The sequence below is a fragment of the Mirounga leonina genome, unplaced genomic scaffold (assembly GCF_011800145.1).
Source record: "Mirounga leonina isolate KUSES-001 unplaced genomic scaffold, KU_Mleo_1.0 Mir_168, whole genome shotgun sequence".
Classification (NCBI taxonomy): domain Eukaryota; kingdom Metazoa; phylum Chordata; class Mammalia; order Carnivora; family Phocidae; genus Mirounga; species Mirounga leonina.
Genome location: NW_023270426.1, coordinates 59,364,314 through 59,386,494, shown reverse-complemented (window position 1 = coordinate 59,386,494; position 22,181 = coordinate 59,364,314). Strand labels below are relative to the sequence as shown.

Below are 22,181 nucleotides of genomic sequence, written 5' to 3'. Positions count from 1 at the left end.
CCACAGATCACTCACTGAATAGTTTGTCTTTCAAATAAATCATTTGATTTTTTTTTTTTAACCCAAATGGTTATCATACACTAATGAGTCAGGAAGAGTTGAAATCTCAGACATCAAGTCATTTATTTATACTTTTAATATCCACCCCTTCTGGGGCAAAGAATGTCTCTAGGTTTTAACTTTAGCTTTCTCTGTGGGTCATATCAGTCACAAGCAGTTCATAAGATGGTGGGAGTTGTTCCGGCATGGCTCTAAAATAATAAAAAAAATATATATTGATCTCCACCCCCCACCCCCATTCCTGACATAGAGCTCTTGAAACAACTTGTAAATAGGGGTGCTAGGAGAATCTTTTTGTCCTAATATTTATCTTTGACCCCAATTTCTGACACAGAGCTCTTAAGACCTTTGTAATCTCCAGAGTAATAGGAATGTCCAACACAGAGCTCCTAAATTCCTTGGAATTTCCTGGGTGATAGGAATGTCTTGTTCTAATGAGTTGACTCTAGGTGGGCACCTGGGTGGGGCTGGTCACCAAAAAGACCAAGTCATGATTCGAAGTTTGAGACTTTCAGCATCACCCTTCATTCTCTAGAGATAGGAGAGAGGCTGGAAACAGTTAATATTCCATCATACCTATGTAATGAAGCCTCTATAAAAGCCCCCATAGGACAGGGTTCATGGAGATTCTGGATTGGCAAACACACTTATGCTGGAAGGTGGTATGTCTTTATGGAGACTGAATCTTCTGTGCTTGGGACCTTCCCAGATCTTATCCTATGTATCTCTTTATCTGACGGTTCATCTGTATCCTTTTATCACATCCTTTATTATATTATAAACTGGTAGACCTATATGTTTCTGTGAGTTCTGTGAGCTATTCTAGCAAATGATTGAATCTGAGGAGGGGCGTCACGGGAACCTCTACTTTGTAGCTAAGTTAGAAGTTGTGGGCAACCTGGAAACCTACTACTTACAATTGGCATCTAAAATTGGGGGCAGTATTGAGGACTGACCCCTTAACCTGCGGGGTCTGCACTAATTCTAGTTAGTGTCAGAATTGAATTGAATTGTGGGACACCCAGCTGGTGTCACAGAAAACTGCTTAGTGTGAGGGAAAAAAAAAAAAAGAAACTCCACACATCTGGTGTCAGAAGTATTGTAAGTGTGGTAGCAGTGTGAGAGTAAAGGAGAAACACACAGAAGTGAGTTTTTCCTTACAAAAGGCCCATTACGTATAATCAAATCTGCCCATAGAGGGTCAGAGAGCAGTGTGTGAGTTCTTTTGTGGCTCAGCCACAAAAGCCATCTACAAAAATAGGACCATTGCTTTAGATGTGGGTAAAGGATCTTTGAAACCTTGACCTTGGAGAATGGAGAATGCTTAGTATTTTTGTTTACTTATTTTTATTTATGTTAAACTAGAAGTTTCTAAGTATGATTCTGTGACTCACAGTTTGCCTACTACTTTGTAACCATACTGTTATATTTGAAGTAAGTTGTGACAAACTGAAGGGACTTTTCTTTGTTAACTCTGCAAAGTCTCTGTTATAAACAAGTAGCATGCTTTTATAAAATAGGTAATTATGAAGCACCTAAGATCATACACACTTTCCTTGGTGTGTATGTTTTATTGGTTTTCTCTGCAGATAGATTTTTTTTTTTCATCCAGTCACCCCAAAGTTCCCAAATTTATATCAAGTCAGTTTTTACCACCAGCAGAGACAAATTAGAATGGTTTAATCCTAAATACAACTTCCTGGAAAGAGACTCTGATTGGACAAACTTTAGTGTAGTATCCAAATCTGGCCCAATTAATTGTGGCCTATGGCAGTGGGTTACTGAGTTACACATTGGTTCCATGACTCATCTCTGGATGGGGTAGAATATTTGCTCTCAGAGAAGGAGGCTGACAACCTACAATGTGTAGGCTGCAGATAAAAGTTGAAACACAGTACAGTTGGAAATCATTGCCCTAGTGTATTATTAGTACAATTAAATTAGTAGTATACCCTCAAAGTATTTAATGATCACAACCATTTTATAAAATTGTTCCTTTGAGCTGTTAGCTGTTAAAATATTTCTATATGGTTTTTAGTTAAATTAATAATATAAAGAGAAAACATGTGATTTAGGGCATGTCATTTTAACAACCAAGCTGTACTTTAAAAAAATGACTTAGTATTCAATCTTGATATCAATGAATATATAATAACATATGAAGATGAGAATGGATTTTGAGTAAAGTTTATAGAAAGTATATGAAATAGTGATTTGAATGATTTAAATATCACTAGAAGAGATATTTTATAAATCGAACAATATATTTCAAATTCCAAACTCAAGGAAGTAAAGAAATTGTTAAAGATTTACATTAGGGCAGTGTTTTCTAAAGTATTAGTTTTACAAACTGCTCCTCCAAAAGGTTCTTTGCTGTATGTAGGAGAACTGCTCACTACATTCACCTCTTCAAAATTCACATTTCATATTAGTATATCAGAAGCTCTGATAAGTCCTATAGGAGTGAAAGTTGATTAACTTTGTAACCCAAGATTGATTATGACTTTTTTTTTTCATTTAGCTAAATAAAAATGCTGCAGAATTAGTGTTATGAACTCAGCAAGTTGTCTTACTTTGAGGGCTTCATATCACTCACTACCTGTTAGTTTTTATATACTCCTATAGTCAATTGGAGTTACTATATTCTAATAATACATGTTTTAGAAAAGAATGATAAGAACAAATGTCAAGCAAATGTTGGCATTTCCCAGGTTCCTCAAATCCTCTTTTGGTATTCAAACAGCCCCTAATAAGGACCATATCACATATCAGGACCCTGGGATCATGACCTGAGCTGAAAGCAGACACTTAATGACTGAGCCACCCAGGCGTCCCTAGGCTTAGTCAATTTAATCTAAACTTTTATATACTGCAAGCATCTCGTCTCCATGGATACCGTTACAAACAGATGTTCTTAGCTGAAGTCACTTTGAAAGAGTTCAAGGGATGATAAATGGAAAAGTTAAAAAGATAAGACTTCACTTTACTCTTTACCAAGCAAGTTATATATTTAGTCATTCATACATTTATCCAACTAATATTTATTGAACATTTACTATGTGCTGGGCACAATGTAGAGATAGGCAGTCCCGCCCTTTCAGAATTGACATTTTGTCATGAGAAAGAGGCTTGTCTACTACAATCTCATGCTAAAATATTATACTATAGAAAACTTCAGTTCCTGGTACGCTTGAGTTCCTCAGATCTCCTAGACCTTCAGGCGTCAGTGCTTCCTCAGTGAGTGTTGGAGGAGCGAGATGGTGGAGGAGTAGGAGACCTAAATGTTGTCTGGTCCCAGGAATTCAGCTAGATAGGTCAAACCATTCTGAACACGTACAAATTCAACAGGAGATCAAAGAAAAGAATAGCAGCAATCCTATGAACAGAAAAGCAACCACTTTCTGGACGGTAGGACTTGTGGAGAAGTGAATCCGAGGGGATATTCAGGAGGTTAGACAGTGGGGGAGGGGGCCTCCGTAGGCTGCTTCTGGCAAGTGATAGAGCCCCGGAACACAAAATCGGAAATTTTAGAAGTCGGCTCTGCTGAGGGACATCGCTGCAGTGGCTAAGCGGGGAGTGGAACCCTCCCTGAGACAGTGGGGTCTCAGGATCCTCGGGGTCACAGAAAGACCAGGGTTGCCTGAGTGCAGCAGAGCTTCCAGGTATCGGAGTGGGGAAGCTAGCTGCAGAGACGGAGCTGAGGAGGGGGCTCTCAGCTCGGGGATGCCATAAACCTTGATCCACAGCACAGTCGGGCCACTGCTCCTCCAGCAGGGACCCAACAAGCGGCAGATCTGGGGAGACTCCCCTCTCTCCCCCAGGAGGAGCGGTGCGGGAGCGCACCGCAGGGATCTGCTGGATTTGGAGACTCCACACCCAGTCGGGTGCCAGAGATAGAAATGCTCAGTCACAGGCCGGGTGAGCACAGAGTGCGGCTGGAGACCGGGGAGGCTGGAGTGATTGACTGCTTTTCTCTGGAGGTGCACTGCGGAGTGGGGCCTGAGCTCTCGGCTCCTTCGGGCGGAGATTGGGAGGCCACCATTTTCACTCTTGTCCTCCAAAGCTGTATGGAAAGCTTGCAGGGAACAACAGCTCCTGAGAGCAAACCCGAGCAGATTACTTAGCCTGCACCGCCACCCTGCAAGGGTGGGGCAATTCTGCCTCCGGTAAAGACATTTGAGAACCACGGCAACAGGCCCCTCTCCCAGAAGATCAGCAAGAGCAGCCCCCAAGACCAAGTTTACCGATCAATGAGAACGGCAAACCTCCAGTGCTAGGGGAATACAGCACATAGAATTCATGGCTTTTTTCCCCATGATTCTTTAGTCTTTCAAAGTTAATTTTTAAAATTTTCTTTATTTTTTTCTTTTTCTATTTCTTTTTTTTTGAATTTTTCTTCTTTCCTTTTTCAACCAACATCTTACCTTATCAATGCCTTTTAAAAAATATTTTTAATTTTCTGGGGCGCCTGGGTGGCTCAGATGGTTGAGTGACTGCCTTCGGCTCAGGTCATGATCCTGGAGTCCCTGGATCGAGTCCCGCATCGGGCTTCCTGCTCGGCAGGGAGTCTGCTTCTCCGTCTGACCCTCCCCCTTCTCATGTGCTCTCTCATTCTCTCTTTCTCAAATAAATAAATAAAACCTTTAAAAATATATTTTTAATTTTCATTTTTACAGTCATATTCTATCCTTTCATTGTATTTAACCTTATTTTTTGTATATATGTAAGTTTTTCTTTCTTTAAAATTTTGGGATAGTTTCTTCTAACAGACCAAAATATTCCCTAAATCTAGTGTATAGCTTTGTTCTAGTCTCCTGCCTGATCACATTCTCACCTTTTTTTTTTTTTAAATTTTATTCTTACTTTTTTCAACCAACTTCTTTTTTTTTTTATTCTTATGTTAATCCGCATACATTACATCATTAGTTTTAGATGAAGTGTTCCATGATTCATTGTTTGTGCATAACACCCAGTGCTCCATGCAGAATGTGCCCTCCTCAATACCCACCACCAGGCTAACCCATCCTCCCACCCCCCTCCCCTCTAGAACCCTGTTAGTTTTTCAGAGTCCATCGTCTTTCATGGTTCGTCTACCCCTCCGATTTCCCCCGCTTCATTCTTCCCCTCCCGCTACCTTCTTCTTCTTCTTTTTTTTTTTCTTAACATATATTGCATTATTTGTTTCAGAGGTACAGATCTGAGATTCAACAGTCTTGCACAATTCACAGCGCTTACCAGAGCACATACTCTCCCCAGTGTCTATCACCCAGTCACCCCATCCCTCCCACCCCACCCCCCACTCCAACAACACTCAGTTTGTTTCCTACGATTAAGAATTCCTCATATCATGAGATCATATGATACATGTCTTTCTCTTTCAACCAACTTCTTATTAATTCCTTTTTTAAAATCTTTTTTAATTTTCATCTTTACAGTCATATTCCATCCCTTCATTGTATTTACCCTTATTTCTCATACATATATAAGTTTTTCTTTCTTTAAAATTTTGGGAGGCAGTTTCTTCTAACTGACCAAAACACACCCAAAATCTAGTGTGTGGCTCTGTTCTATTCACCAGCCTGATCATATTCTTTTTTTTTTTTCTTTCTTTCCCCCCCAGTTTCGGGTCTCTTCTGATTTGTTTAGTGTATATTTTTCTGGAGTCATTATTACCCTTTTAGCATTTTGTTCTCTCATTCATCTGTTCTTCTCTGGACAAAATGACAAGACAGAAAAACTCACCTCAAAAAAAAGAACAAGAGGCAGTACCAACTGCCAGGGACCTAATCAATATAGACATTAGTAAGATGTCAGAACTAGAGCTCAGAATGACGATTATAAAGGTACAAGCTGGGCTTGAAAAAAGCATAGAAGATACTAGAGAATCCCTTTCTGGAGAAATAAAAGAACTAAAATCTAACCAAGTCAAAATCAAAAAGGCTATTAATGAGGTGCAATAAAAAATGGAGGCTCTAACTGCTAGGATAAATGAGGCAGAAGAGAGAATTAGTGATATAGACCAAATGATGCAGAATAAAGAAGCTGAGAAAAAGAGAGATAAACAACTACTGGATCACAAAGGGAGAATTTGAGAGATAAGTGATACCATAAGATGAAACAATATTAGAATAATTGGGATCCCAGAAGAAGAAAGAGAGAGGGAGCAGAAGGTATTGGAACTAATTATAGCAGAGAACTTTCCTAATTTGAGGAAGGAAACAGGCATCAAAATCCAGGAGGGACAGAGAACCCCTCTCAAAATCAATAAAAATAGGTCAACACCCTGACATCTAATAGTAAAACTTACAAGTCTCAGAGACAAAGAGAAAATCCTGAAAGCAGCTTGGGAGAAGAGGTCTGTAACCTACAATGGTAGAAATATTAGACTGACAGCAGACCTATCCACAGAGACCTGGCAGGCCAGAAAGGACTGGCATGATATATTCAGGGCACTAAATGAGAAAAATATGCAGCCAAGAATACTATATCCAGCTAGGCTCTCGCTGAAAATAGAAGGAGAGATAAAAAGCTTCCAGGCCAAACAAAAAATAAAAGAATTTGCAAACACCAAACCAGCCCTACAAGAAATACTGAAAGGGGTCCTCTAAGCAAAGAGAGAGCCTAAAAGTAACCTAGACCAGAAAGGAACAGAGACAATATACAGTAACAGTCACCTTACAGGCACTACAATGGCACTAAATTCATATCTTTCAATAGTTACCCTGAATGTAAATGGGCTAAATGCCCCAATCAAAAGACACAGGGTATCAGATTGGATAAAACAACAAGACCCATCGATATGCTGTCTGCACAAGACTCATTTTAGACCCAAAGACACCTCCAGATTTAAAGTGAGGGGGTGGAAAACCATTTACCATGCTAATGGACATCAAAAGAAAGGTGGGGTGGCAATCCTTATATCAGACAAATTAGATTTTAAACCCAAGACTATAATAAGAGATGAGGAAGGACACTATATCCTACTTAAAGGATCTATCCAACAAGAAGATCTAACAATTTTAAATATCTATGCCCCTAACATGGGAAAGCCAATTATATAAACCAATTAATAACAAAATCAAAGAAACACATCGACAAAAATACAATAATATTAGGGGACTTTAACACCCACCCTCACTGAAATGGACAGATCATCTAAGCAAAAGATCAACAAGGAAATAAAGGCTTTAAATGACACACTGGACCAGATGGACTTCACAGATATTTTCAGACCATTCCATCCCAAAGCAACAGAATACTCATTCTTCTCTAGTGCACATTGAACAGTCTCCAGAATAGATTACATCCTGGGTCACAAATCAGGTCTCAACCAGTACCAAAAGATTGGGATCATTCCCTGCATATTTTAGGACCACAATGCTTTGAAACTAGAACTCAATCACAAGAAGAAAGTTGGAAAGAACTCAAATACATGGAGGCTAAAGAGCATCCTACTAAAGAATGAATGGGTCAACCAGGAAATTAAAGAATTAAAAAAATTCATGGAAACAAATGAAAATGAAAAAAAAACTGTTCAAAATCTTTGAGATGCAGCAAAGGCGGTCCTAAGAGGAAAGTATATAGCAATATAAGCCTTTCTCAAGAGACAAGAAAGGTCTCATATACACAACCTAACCCTACACCTAAAGGAGCTGAAGAAAGAACAGCAAATAAAGCCTAAACCCAGCAGGAGAAAGAGAAATAATAAAGATCAGAGCAGAAATCAATGAAATAGAAACCGAAAGAACAGTAGAACAGATCAACGAAACTGGGAACTGGTTCTTTGAAAGAATTAACAAGATTGATAAGCTCCTGGCCAGACTTATCAAAAAGAAAAGAGAAAGAACCCAAATAAATAAAATCATGCTGAAAGAGGAGAGATCACAACCACCACCAAAGCAATACAAACAATTATAAGAACATACTATGAGCATCTATATGCCATTTGCAAATTAGACAATCTGGAAGACATGGATGCATTCCTAGAGACGTATAAACTACCAAAACTGAACCAGAAAGAAATGGAAAACCTGAACAAACCCATAACCAGTAAGGAAATTGAAGCAGTAATCAAAAATCTCCCAACAAACAAGAGCCCAGGGCCAGATGGCTTCCCAGGGGAATTCTACCAAACATTTAAAGAAGAATACCTATTCTTCTGAAACTGTTCCAAAAAATAGAAATGGAAGGAAAACTTCCAAACTCATTTTATGAGGCCAGCATTACCTTGATCCTCAAATCAGTCAAAGACCCCATCAAAAAGGAAAACTACAGACCAATATCCCTGATGAACAGGGATGCAAAAATTCTCATCAAAATACTAGCCAATAGGACCCAATAGTACATTAAAAGGATTATTCACCATGACAAAGTGGGATTTATTCCTGGGCTGCAAAGTTGATTTGACATCCACAAATCAATTAATGTGATACAATATATTAATAAAAGAAAGAACAAGAACCATATGATCCTCTCAATAGATGCAGAAAAAGCATTTGAGAAAGTAGAACATCCTTTCTTGATCAAAACTCTTCAGAGTATAGGGATAGAGGGTACATACCTCAATATCATAAAAGCCATCTATGAAAAACCCAAAGCAAATATCATTCTCAGTGGGGAAAAACTGAGAGCTTTCCCTGGCAGGGATGTCCACCATCACCACTGCTATTCAACATAGTACTAGAAGTCCTAGCCTCAGCAATCAGACAACAAAAAGAAATAAAAGACATCGTAGCAGCAAAGAAGAAGTGAAATTCTCACTCTTTGCAGATGATATGATCCTTTATGTGGAAAACCTAAAAGACTCCACCCCAAAACTGCTAGAACTCATACAGGAATTCAGTAACGTGGCAGGATATAAAATCAATGCACAGAAATCCATAGCATTTCTATTCAACAATGAGACAGAAGAAAGAGAATTTAAGGAGTCGATCCCATTTACAACCATACCCAAAACCATAAGATACCTAGGAATAAATCTAACCAAAGAGGCAAAGAATCTGTACTCAGAAAACTATAGAATACTCATGAAAGAAATTGAGGAAGACACAAAGAAATGGAAAAACGTTCCATGCGCATGGATTGGAAGAACAAATATTGTGAAAATGTCTATGCTACCTAGAGCAATCTACACATTTAATGCAATCCCTATCAAAATACCATCCACTTTTTTCAAAGAAATGGAACAAATAATCCTAAAATTTATATGGAATCAAAAAAGACCCCGAATAGCAAGAGGAATGTTGAAAAAGAAAAGCAAAGCTGGTGGCATCGCAATTCCAGACTTCAAGCTCTATTACAAAGCTGTCATCATCAAGACAGTATGGTAATGGCACAAAAACAGACACATAGATCAATGGAACAGAATAGAGAGCCCAGAAATGGACCCCCAACTTACGGTCAACTAATCTTCAACAAAGCAGGAAAGAATGTCCAATGGAAAAAAGACAGTCTCTTCAACAAATGGTGTTGGGTAAATTGGACAGCTACATGCAGAAGAATGAAACTGGACCATTTCCTTACACCACACACAAAAATAGACTCAAAATGGATGAAAGACCTAAATGTGAGAGAGGAATTCATCAAAATTCTTGAGGAGAACACAGGCAGCAACCTCTTTGACCTCAGCTGCAGCAACTTCTTCCTCGAAACATTGCCAAAGACAAGGGAAACAAGGGCAAAAATGAACTATTGGGACTTCATCAAGATAAAAAGATTTTGCACAGCAACCGAAACAGTCAACAAAACCAAAAGACAACCAACAGAATGGGAGAAGATATTTGCAAATGACATATCAGATAAAGGGCTAGTATTCAAAATCTATAAAGAACTCACCAAACTCAACACCCAGAGAACAAATAATCCAATAGAGAAATGAGCAGAAGACATGAACAGACATTTCTGTAAAGAAGACATCCACATGGCCAACAGACACATGAAAAAGTGCTCAACATTACTAGAACTCATACAGCAATTCAGTAATGTGGTAGGATACAAAATCAATGCACAGAAATCAGTTGCTTTCTTATACACTATCAATGCAACTGTAGAAAGAGAAATTAGAGAAACGATTCCATTTACAATAGCACCAAAAACCATAAGATACCTTGGAATAAACCTAACCAAAGAGGTAAAGGATCTATACTCTAGGAACTACAAAACACTCATGAAAGAAATTGAAGAAGACACAAAAAGATGGAAAAATATTCCATGCTTATGGATCAGAAGAATAAACATTGTTAAAATGTCTATGCTACCCAGAGCAATCTATACCTTCAATGCCATCCCGATCAAAATTCCAATGACATTTTTCAAAGTGCTGGAACAAACAATCCTAAAATTTGTATGGAATCAGAAAAGACCCCGAATCGCCAAGGAAATGTTGAAAAAGAGAAACAAAGCTGGGGGCATCATGTTGCCCGATTTCAAGCTATATTACAAATCAGTGATCACCAAGACAGCATGGTACTGGCACAAAAACAGACATACAGACCAATGGAACAGAATAGAGAACCCATATATGGACCCTCAACTCTATGGTCAAATAATCTTTGACAAAGCAGGAAAAAACATGCAATGGAAAAAAGACAGTCTCTTCAATAAATGGTGCTGGGAAAACTGGACAGCCACATGCAGAAGAATGAAACTCGACCATTCTCTAGCACCACTCACAAAGATAAACTCAAAGTGGATGAATGACCTCAATGTGAGACAGGAATCCATCAAAATCCTAGAGGAGAACATAGGCAGTAACCTCTTTGACATCGCCCACAGCAACTTCTTTCAAGATACATCTCCAAAAGCTAGTGAAACAAAAGCAAAAATGAACTTTTGAGACTTCATCAAGATAAAAAGCTTCTGCACAGAAAAGGAAACAGTCAACAAAACAAAGAGGCAACCCACAGAATGGGAGAAGATATTTGCAAATGACACTACAGATAAAGGGCTGGTATCCAAGATCTATAAAGAACTTCTCAAACTCAACACTCAAAAAACAATCAAGTCAAAAAGTGGGCAGAAGATATGAAAAGACACTTCTCTGAAGAAGACATACAAATGGCTAACAGACACATGAAAAAATGTTCATCATCATTAGCCATCAGGGAAATCCAAATCAAAACCACATTGAGATACCACCTTACACCAGTTAGAATGGCAAAAATGGACAGGGAAAGAAACAACAAATGTTGGAGAGGTTGTGGAGAAAGGGGAACCCTCTTACACTGTTGTTGGGAATGCAAGTTGGGACAGCCACTTTGGAAAACAGTGTGGAGGTTCCTCAAAAATTTAAAAACAGAGCTACCCTATGACCCAGCAATTGCACTCCTGGGTATTTACCCCAAAGACACAGATGTAGTGAAAAGAAGGGCCATATGCACCCCAATGTTCATAGCAGCAATGTCCGCAATAGCCAAACTGTGGAAAGAGCCGAGATGCCCTTTAACAGATGAATGGATAAAGAAGATGTGGTCCATGTATACAATGGAATATTACTCAGCCATCAGAAAGGATGAATACCCAACTTTTACATCAACATGGATGGGACTGGAGGAGATTATGCTAAGTGAAATAAGTCAAGCAGAGAAAGTCAATTATCATATGGTTTCACTTATTTGTGGAACATAAGGAATAGCATGGAGGACATTAGGAGAAGGAAGGGAAAAGTGGGGGGGGGGAATTGGAGGGAGAGATGAGCCATGAGAGACTATGGACCTGAGAAACAAACAGGGTTTTAGAGGGGAGGGGGGAGGGGGAATTGGTTAGCCCGGTGATGGGTATTAAGGAGGGCACGTACTGCATGGAGCACTGGGTGTTATATGAAAACAATGGATCGTGGATCACTACATCAAAACATAATGATGTATTGTATGGTGACTAACATAACATAATAAAATTAAAAAAAAAAGAAAAAGAAAAAGTGCTCACTTGGCATCAAGGAAATCCAATTCAATACCTCGATGAGATATCACCTCACACCAGTCAGAGTGGCTAAAATGAACAAGTCAGGAAACGACAGATGTTGGCGAGGATGCAGAGAAAGGGGAACCCTCTTACACTGTTGGGAATGCAAGCTGTTGCAGCCACTCTGGAAAACAGTATGGAGGGTTCTCAAAAAGTTGAAAATAGAGCTACCCTATGACCCAGCAATTGCCCTACTGGGTATTTCCCCAAAGATACAAATGTAATGATCCATAGGGGTAGGTGCACCCCATTGTTCATAGCAGCAAAGTCCACGATAGCCAAACTATGGAAAGAGCCTAGATGTCCATCAACAGATGAATGGATAAAGAAGAGGTGGTATATATATACAATGGAATATTATGCAGTCATCAAAAATCCCGAAATCTTGCCATTTGCAACGACATGGATGGAACTAAAGGGTATTATGCTAAGCGAAATAAGTCAATCAGAGAAAGACAAGTATCATATGATCTCACTGATATGAGGAATTTGAGAAACAAGACAGAGGATCATACGGGAAGGGAGGGAAAAATGAAACAAGACGAAACCAGAGAGGGAGACAAACCGTAAGAGACTCTTAATCTCAGGAAACAAACTGAGGGTTGCTGGAGTGGAGGGGGATGGGAGGGATAGGGTGACTGGGTGATGGACATTGGGGAGGGTATGTGCTATGGTGAGCTCTGTGAATTGTGTAAGATTGATGAATCACAGACCTATACCCCTGAAACAATACATTATATGTTAATAAAAAATATACTACATTCCAAGAATAAATACAGATTTCTTGGGAGGTAGGCATTGGGGCTAGTATTAAGGAGGTTTGAAGTTAACTGTTGGCCAATTACTAAAGATTTAGCATAATGGTTCTCAAACTTTAGTGTGAGTATGCATTAGAATCATCTAGAGGGCTTGTTAAAACAGAAATTGCTGCCCCTCAACCCCAGAGTTCCTAATTCAATAAGTCTAGTGTGGAGACTGAGAATTTGCATTTCTAACCAGTACCTAGGAAATGCTGATGCTGCTGGTCTTGGGACCACACTTTGATAATCACTGACATAGGGAGTGTGTTAGTTAACTATTGGCTAGTATAACAAATTATCCAAAACTTAGATGACTTAAAACAATGAATATTTACTATTTTATATAGTTTTTCTGGGCCCAGGAACCTGAGAGTGCCTTAGCTGTGTGGTTTTGTCCTGAAGTCTCTCATTGGGTTGCAGTTAAGACATTGGTTAGAGGGAGCCTAGGTGGCTCAGTCATTAAGCGTCTGCCTTCGGCTCAGGTCATGATCCCAGGGTCCTGGGATCCAGCTCCACATTGGGCTCCCTGCTTGGCGGGAGGCCTGCTTCTCCCTCTCTCACTCTCCCTGCTTGTGTTCCTGCTCTCGCTATCTCTCTGTGAAATAAATAAATAAAATCTTAAAAAACAAAACAAAACAAAAAAAGACATTGGTTAGAGCTGCAGTCATCTGAAGGCTTCACTGGGACTGGAAGATCCACTTCCTAGGTGGTGGATCCACACATGACTATTGGCAGGAAGCCCCAGTTCCTCACTGGCTGTTGGCAGAGGATTCAGTTCCTTATCACAGCCAAACCTTCCTTATCGCTTCATAGGGCTGTTTGACTACCCTTAGGTCATGATAGCAGGCTTCCCCCGAGCAAGTGATCCAAGATCAAGAACAGGAGGAACCTGCAAATACCCTTATGAAAGTCATACATGATTACTTCAACCACATTAAAAGTGAGTCACTAAGTCCAGGCCCACTTAAGGGGAGGGGAATTAGCATCCACCTTTTGGAGGGAGGAGTATCAAGAAACTTGTGGATGTATTTTAAAACCAGTATAGAGATTATACTCTAGTACTTCACTAATAATTAATTGTTACTTAATTATTAGTAAATTAATCAGTGACTAACTCTTCCAGGATGGTAGTATGATAGAAGTAGAAATGCCGAATGGTGGGAATTCAATAGCCTTAATTGATTATTACTATACTTTTACTTTCCATGACTTCAAAATACTTTGAAAATGATAGTAGTATAACAATATTACCCATATTTTGAGTATTACTCATATTTTGACTATTCCTATTTTGTTTAAATAAAGAGACTAGGATGTCTGTATTTCATGTGTGTATCTATGGATGGATGAACATATGTAGCTCTGAGTGTAAGTTTGAACTAGTAAAGGTTAAGAACATGAGGTCTGACGTTTGAATCCTAGCTCCATCCCTTACTAGCTGTGTCATCTTAGGTAAGTTATTTAGCCTCTCTAGAATTCAGTCAGCTTCCTCATCTGTAAAATGGGTTTAATAATAATACCTACTTTATAGAATTGTTCTAAAGATTAAATGAGACACTAAATGTTAAAGAGCTTAGAAAGTACTTGAATATTTTTGTTTCATTATTTATGGATATATATGTATACATTAAAAATAGAACAATTCAGAAGGGATTAAAATGAAAAAATATAAGTTTAATTTAGAGCATAGCAGACTTTACTGAATGTTTGGAGAGATAAGAAAATTTATATCTCAGTCACACAGCTTTAAATTGTATTAAACTCTACTCTGTTTAAAGGAAAACAAACCAAGTCAGCTATTTCTTGTAACTTGCACTCTAGCCCTTGCTATATGGTTCTCCATTCTTCCTCCACTCTTAAGGAACACCCCCTTCCTCAAATTTCTTGCATTTTATTATTTATTTATTTATTTATTAAATATTTTATTTATTTGACAGAGAGAGACACAGCGAGAGATTGAACACAAGCAGGGGGAGTGGGAGAGGGAGAAGCAGGCTTCCCACAGAGCAGGGAGCCCGATGCTGGGCTCGGTCCTAGGTCCCTGGGATCATGACCTGAGCTGAAGGCAGACGCTTAATGACTGAGCCACCCAGGCACCCCAAATTTCTTGCATTTTAATGCAGAGAAATATAGTCCTCCCTTTCTTTTTTTTTTCCTTCTCACCTGAATTTTTCTGTTCAAATGGGTCAGCAGTATATTTTCCTATACAAATATCATTCTTTCTCTCTCTAAGAAGAATTCTAGTGCCAGCTATTTAATATATATTTTAAATTCTGCCATTATAGATTAATTCTTAAAATATCTATTAGCAACCACGGCTATTGATTATGCACTGTTTGTTGTAACCATGAATGAGCCTATGATCTACTCAAATAGAAAGATGGGAAATAGTGGGTCTGGTGCATACCATGTGTAATGCTTGCATATCTTCTTGATAAGTCCTGAGGAATGATGTATCATGAACATTGTTTTTAGTAATCCCAATTGTCACTTTGTATTCCATGTCACATAATTCTGACTGATGAAAATTTTAAAACCTCAATTTCCCAGAAGGCAACTAACCTCAATTTGAAGTTTTAAAATACACTTTCTTTAGAGGACAAAGGTAAAAGCCAGGGTTATTGGCTCTTAGATTCTGGCCAAGGATTCTGTGTTTTTAACATCAGAGGTGTAGAAAAAATGATTAGTGGTCAGGATGATGGCTGAGGTGTTGTCAAGTCTTGTCATCAAAAAAGGCTTTTTTATGTTGTGTGTCCTTTACTTAATGCTTCTCAGTTTTGTCTTGATTGGAATCAGAATCACCCCAGAGTTACATACATGAATACCAAACTCAAGTGGAGTCTTTTAAGGGGGAGCCTCAGCATCTGCACTGTAGCAAGTTCTCCACTAATTCTTCTGTACTGCAAAATTTGCTCTGCTTAATAAAACAGTTTTAGAAAGATGTCCAATAGCAAACTTGAATCTACAAAAAGGATTTTCTCATTCATGATTAGTTAGCCAAAGATTATATTAAACAATCTAATTGTTCTTGCTAATTGAAATTTTATTATAATATGGTGAGTTGATCAATTTTGTTTTAAAGATTCCATTTGTACCCTTTAGTTAGTCAGTGTAACAATGAATATTTCATGATTGGTTTTAATGAGACAGGTATTAGAAGAGTGGAGAGGTATAGCATGAGAAAAAGTTAAGAACCCAGGTCTCCTTACTTCTAGTCCAGTGCTATTTGTGTTGGTTTTATTTTTCTATGGTTGTTTTTTGCCTCTCATGCTTTTAGTTTTAACAAAATTAAAACTTCACTCAATTATTTTGATTTTATCTTTTTCAGGTTTCATTAAGGATTTGTGTGTGTGTGTGTGTGTGTGTGTGTGGTATAGTTAGAAAGATCATAGGCTTTGAAATCAAACTGAATTGTGAATTCCAGTTCTGCCACTTACTATATGAGTGACTGTGAGCAAATTTAATAAGTTCTGTGAGTCTCAGTCTGTTAATGGGATAATTCCTACATTATAAGGTTATTGTAAGGATGAAACAAATAGATGCTTACATTCGTTTCCTTTACTTTTTCCTTAAGAGAAATTCTGGCCAATATTAAAAAAAATATTTAGATTAATTTAACTCGACTAATGGTATTTATCATTTTCAAATTATCAAATTATTTGTGTTTACTTTTTCCTAATAGGCAGTTTGAAGATGAGTAAGGGTGTTTTTCTGATTAATTAGTTGTTCTTTTGATTCACAGTATGTAATTTTGATCTATCTTCTTTGTAAGGAAAGCATGTATCAAAGTTGCAAGGTACCGAGCAGTCTCTTACTCAAACTGTATCTTCTTTAAGCAAGTATCAGGATCCATGCTTTAGGAGGTGCAAAGGAGAGAATTTTAAATTATATGTGCCCTCGGGTGTCTTGGATTCACTGATAAAGAGACACAATAAACAGATGGAAAGGTAAATAAAAATAGAACACTTAAATAACATTTAAAGCAACTTTAGAAGAGCTGACTGACCTCGGCAGTGACTAATTGTCATAATGGCCACCATTAACATGAATACGTGCTAATGCAATTCTCTGAAGAATAGTCAACTTTTACATAACATAAAAGCATCCACCTGAAGCTGATATTGGGCAACCAGAATTACATTCTCAACCCTCCTATCTCCAGGACAACCCAGGGAGGGCACAAAGGAATGCTGTCCTTAGTTATTTGCCAATCTCTATTGTAAGTTCATAAGACATAAAACTGGACCTTACTTTTTAGTGTTAGAAATTATTCATGAGAATAATTTTAAAGTATGTAGTATTTAATCTTTCTTTGTAATGATCATAATAGGCAAAGAGAAGAAGGACTAAAATGATCAAGCAGATGGAATGTTTCCTTTGTCCTGCTTATGGTATTAGAGTGCATGATATAAATAACGGCTTATACTTTGATTTTAAACACCCTTTAATAAGTGAGTGGGGAAGCTGGATCTGTATACCTAGACAAAGTAAAATTAAAAAATCAAACAAAGTTTAAATTAATTAATTTTAGGCACCTAATTTGAATATTTCAGGTATTTATTTTTCTCCATACTTTCCCTTGCCATCAGCGATTTTTTTAGGATTTATTTTATTTTTTAAAAGTTTTTTTAAATTTATTCATTTGAGATACAGAGATACAGAGAGAGAAAGAGAGAATATGAGCAGGGGGAGAAGTAGAGGGAAGGGGAGAAGCAGGCCCCCCGCTGAGCAGGGAGCCCGATGCGGGGCTCGATCCCAGGACCCTGGGATCCTGACCTGAGCCGAAGGCAGACGCTTAACCATCTGAGCCACCCAGGTGCCCCCGGATTTATTTTATTTTTAAGTAATCTCTACACCCAACGTGGGGCTTGAATTCACAAACCCGAGGTTGAGAGTTGTGCGCTCCACTGACTGAGTCAGCCAGGCGCCCCTCACCAGTGATTTTTTTTAAAAATTTCATATATTTTCCTCCTTTATTTCATTTAGGTTTTGTAGGATTTGTATGAGTGTTACCTATATGAACACTTCCTTATTTTCTGGTTCCATTAGGTGTTCCATGCCCATACTGAACTTTTCTGCTCTAGCCCTGGAATCAGCCATTTCTCCAAAGAGTCCTGGTTCCTTTTATTTATGTCTTTAGAAACCAAGATCTGGTGTCTTTGCTTCTAGACCGTATTAGTGGACATAAAAAAGAAACACATTCTCCCTCTCTCCATCTCTCTGTATATAAAAACTGTGATTCATACCAATATCTTCCAATTCTAGTCCAATACCACTGGATCCATTCTAGCCTTCCCCCTTTAATTATTTGTAAAATAGATACCTGGCTTTCATTTCCAGAATATATTTATTTGTTCAGTCCTAGAATATAGTTTCAGAATAATTTATTAGTTAGGATATAGTACTTCTGTACAGTTTCTTTTGTCTTTAGACTTAAAATATATATTAAAAATATTTTTATCTGAAGTTACTTAGGTTAGTTCTTTTTTCCTTTGTCCCCTTAAGTAGGGTTATGTTATTCATGTCTAATATAGTTAGGCTCATTTGTTGCCATTTATATTCCATTCTGGGTTTTCTCCAAGTCCTGGTTGATTTTAAAAATTTATTTGTATTTTGTGTGTGTGAAATAATGTCATTGTTCTAAAAATCAGAATTGTATAAAAAGATATATTTAGAGATAATCCCACTTATCTATTCTACCTGCTCCTTTCCCTCCATTCCTCCCATTCTGTTCCTAACCCTTGTAGCTACCCAATTTCATTCATTTCTGGTTTATCCTTTTTATGTGTCTTTTTGCTAAAACTAGAAGATACATGTGTATTTCCTTATATTTCCCTTTACTTTTTCTTACATGAATGGCAGAATACCATAGATACTCTTTTGCATTTTGCTGCTTTCTCTTATCATGGAAATCACTCCGTATCAGCTTATAAAAATCTTCCTTATTCCTTTTTTATAGCAGCATAATTCTGTTTGTGGATGTAGCTTGGTTTATTCATCACCATACTATTTAGGGGCATTTAGGTTATTTCTAATATTTCAGAATTATAAATAATGCTGCAGTGAATAACCATGTACATATGTATTTCTCTATTGTTGTAAGTGTATCTTCAGGGTAAATTCCTAGAAGTGAAATAGCTGGGTCAAAATGTAAATGCATATATAGTTTTGTTAGATATAGTCAAATTCCCCTCCAAAAGGGTTTACCAGTAATGTATGAAAGTGCATGCCTTTCCACAGCCTCACAACAGAATGCATTCTCATACTTCAAAATTTTTATTAACCTGTTTTGTGCAAACTTGAATTTTAATTCTCTTAAATTTTACTGTTGATTTGGAACTAATACTTTGAGAATTACTCTTCATTTTTTAAGATCTATCAGATGATTATTTTGAGATCCTGTCATTTTATCATTTTTTTTTCATAAGGTTTGGTCCATCCATTCAATGACTACCTATTGAAAAAATATCTTGTGTGGCCTCTATTTCCCAGACAATATGCTAAGACACAATTCTTGCCCTCAGTTGCTTACTGACAGAGAAGAACAGGTTAGCAAATAAATGGACAATTACGAGATAGACACAGTTCTCCATGGACAACACCTTCCAGTGAGGGAAGAGAAAGCCAGACATACTCTGAAATTGTAAGTAATTTAATGCAATTGCCATATAGAATTCATGTATGTACTCCTAGATGTGGTGAAATGAGAGAGAAATACAGTTCAAGAGGCATGTTGAGAAGTTTAGATGTCATCTAGAGGACAAAGAAGACTTACTAAAAAGTTTTAAGCAAAATAAAGATATGATCAAGATTTTTATTATGGCCATGACAATGAGGCGTTTCCAAAGAACTTGAGGTTTATCCTCAAGTGTTAAACTATATTGTATACATAGAGGTAGGTATGTTAGGTCATGTAAAAGAAAGGAATAACCCCTAAGGCAAGAATTGACTGTGACCTTATAGAAGGCAATAACTTCTTTAAGAAAAAATGGATTAATTTGAAGGGGATCTGCAATGAAACAAGCAAGGTAAAGGGAGGTGTTATCTGAGAGGAAGCCTTTGCCTGCTTTTGTGGTTTAAAGTGGGTCTTTTATTAAAAAAAGGAGCTGCTCTTGGTGTCTGGGGTTTTCCAGTAGAATTTAGACTAACACTAGTCGTTATAGGTATTGAAAACCAAGACCATCTATACCTGGAACAGCGTATGGCTTACATTAACATGACTTTACTATTCAGATGCTTCATTAAGATGACTTTATTATTCCGGTCTTTTCATCAACCTGATTTTACTGTTTCAGAAAGTTCTTGCCTGGGAAGATCAAGTTGCTAATAATTTTATTGTTCATTTCAGAAAGTTCCTGAAAATCCCCCCCCCCCTTTTTTTTTTTTAAAGATTTATTTATTTTGAGAGAGAGAGAGAGAGAATGTGCACACTAGCGGGGGCGTTGGGGGGGAGGTGCAGAGGGAGAGGGAGAGAGAATCTCCAGCAGACCTTGAGCTGAGCTCAGAGCCCAAAGCGGGTTTCAATATCATGACCCTGAGGTCACGACCTGAGCAGAAACCAAGAGTCGGATGCCCAGGGACGCCTGGGTGGCTCAGTCGTTAAGCTTCTGCCTTCGGCTTGGGTCATGATCCCAGGGTCCTGGGATTGAGCCCCTCATTGGGCTCCCTGCTCAGCAGGAAGCCTGCTTCTCCCTCTCCCACTCCCCCTGCTTGTGTTCCCTCTCTCGCTGTGTCTCTGTCAAATTAAAAAAAAAAAAAAAAAGAGTCGGACACCCAACAGACTAAACCACCCAGGTGCCCCCTGAAAATCTTTTTAAACTTATATTAGACTACTCAAACTAAAGCAACATCAAACAGCTGTTTACTTTTCAAGAATTGCTTTGAAACCCTTTATTTTGAAAACCTTCCCCCTTCCATGTCTACCAATCCTAAACTACCAGATCACAGATTTGCCTAATCATAATCAAGCCCCTTTTCTCACACCAAAAGATCCATCTTAAACCAAACTCCCCAAATCTTAAACATATCTGATTTTTGTTTTTCCTCTTCTGAAACACCACCAAGATTCTTGTCAAAGTAGTGGCCTCACTTACTGTGGCAAGCAACAAACTCAAGTTTGGTTTATGAACAGGTTATTTTGGTGGTGTTTTCAGGGAATAAAGTACATGCAGGATTCATTTCTTATTCCATCTACAAATGATGTTTTTACATAAATGGTGACCAGTAGTTTGGAACTGTGGGCCTAAATTAACAGTCCAAGAATATCTGAGTTAACTTTCTAATTTTTTGTATTTCTTTCAACCTGGCACATGCCATTTACAGTCAGAGCAACATCAAGGAATGTCATCGTGCCTCACTCATAATTATTGTTTTTCAAATTAGTGAATTTGGAAATGTATAATAGGTTCAGGAAAAAGTGAGTGACCTATGTATCCTAGCCAATCGGCCTACATCAACCAAGAAAGACTTTTGAGAAAAGAGCTGTATGGATTTTATGTAAATTTGGTATTTATGAGTACCAAACTTTTAGCACTGACATCTGCCTGAGAAGAAACTTCATTTACAGCAGCAGCAGAAATGAAGTTCACTGTGAACTAGTTTTGGATACCATATGCTTTAACATGCAGAAGAGGAGGGGAGAAGAGGCCTTTTAAAAGCAGATTTCTCTTGCTCTCACGGTCTATGATGTTGCGTGACAACACTGTGACATCATAACTTAGGCTATTTTATTTGCTGTTGCACCAACCAGCCCCGAGGCGTGCAACAGCACCTCGGGGGTGTGTGGTGCTTTCCCTTCGTGGAACTTCAGGCACTTCACAGGCATTTTCTTTCTAAACCTCGCAACATCTCTCAAAGGTATTGCCAAACTGGAGGCAAATTTCACAGTTTAATCATGTGGAACACATTGGTAAATATAGATGTGCCTTTTAGAAAGTTGCTTCAAAGTGTATTTTGCAGCTCACGCGACGTTTCTCAGGGTGTAAACCAGTGGTGTAATGTAAAGCTTTTGGCCCGCCCCCATGCGAGCTGGGAGGAGAGCTGGGTTTGGCAGCGCATAGTGGTGCAGGAGGAAAGGAGGATCGTGCGGAACAGGCAGGCGGACTGTTTTGTTACACATCCTGCCCTTCTCTTCCTGTCTTGCCCACACAGGGGTGCCTCCTTTTGCTCCATCTCGTTCTTTTCTTTGCAGCATCAAAAAAGAGAACTGAGTTCTAAAGTTTAACTTGTAATTAACAGTTTGGTTAGATTTTCAAGGCACAACACAAAAGCCCATTTAATTCACAAGGCCTGTTAATTATAATCCTGGCAAATATTCTTTCTTTCTTTCTTTCTTTCTTTCTTTCTTTCTTTCTTTCTTTC

The 22,181-nt window shown here is 38.2% G+C and overlaps 1 protein-coding gene across 1 annotated transcript in view; it reads left to right on the top strand.

The window, feature by feature from the left end:
* CETN3 (centrin 3) overlaps positions 1–22,181 on the top strand; it is a 60,550-nt gene that overhangs the window by 35,873 nt on the left and 2,496 nt on the right. The window lies entirely within an intron of this gene.